This window comes from Silene latifolia, chromosome 4 (assembly GCF_048544455.1).
Source record: "Silene latifolia isolate original U9 population chromosome 4, ASM4854445v1, whole genome shotgun sequence".
Taxonomy (NCBI): domain Eukaryota; kingdom Viridiplantae; phylum Streptophyta; class Magnoliopsida; order Caryophyllales; family Caryophyllaceae; genus Silene; species Silene latifolia.
In genome coordinates this window covers 57,948,460-57,949,094 of record NC_133529.1, presented here as the reverse complement: position 1 = coordinate 57,949,094, position 635 = coordinate 57,948,460, and the positions used below count along the sequence as shown (strand labels likewise).

The window sequence follows — 635 nt, the reverse complement described above, 5'->3', positions numbered from 1 at the left end:
AGTTGAGCACCCAATTGAGTAACGGTGTCCACTTCATACTTTCCTCCTCTAGTAGCCTTGCGAGGTCTACTATATTGCGAATTATGGACCGCCATTTCCTCAATCTTGTTCCATGTTTGATTGTCATCAACTTCGGTGAACATTCCATTTGATCCCATATTGAGAATGTTCCTTGAATCTTCATATAAACCATTCCAAAATTGTTGCACTAAAAACCATTCGCTAAGTCCATGGTGAGGACATGAGCGACAAATACCTTTGAACCGCTCCCAAGCTTCATACAAAGATTCTTCATCCCTTTGCTTAAAACCCGTAATTTGAGCTCTTAGCATATTAGTCTTTTCCGGTGGGTAGAAATTTTTGTAGAAAGCTAGAGCTAGCTTCTTCCAAGAATCTATTCCAAGGGTGGCCTTATCAAGGCCCTTCAACCATTGCTTTGCGGTGCCGATTAACGAAAAAGGAAATAAGACCCATCTTATTTGGTCTTGAGTCACGCCCGTTTGAGAGATAGCTTCACAATAATCACAAAATGTTTCCATATGAGAATGAGGGTCCTCACTAGGCATTCCCCCGAATTGGCTCCTCTCAACTAGTTGGATGAAGGCGGACTTGGCAATAAAGTTTCCGGTAAGATG

General features: G+C 42.0%; 1 non-coding gene across 1 annotated transcript; it reads left to right on the top strand.

Moving 5' to 3' along the window:
• The first annotated feature begins 225 nt into the window (after window positions 1–225).
• LOC141654237 (small nucleolar RNA R71) lies at window positions 226–332 on the top strand. Its single transcript, XR_012547800.1, has one exon. It is a non-coding gene; the product is annotated as a small nucleolar RNA R71 (small nucleolar RNA).
• Window positions 333–635: the final 303 nt, after the last annotated feature.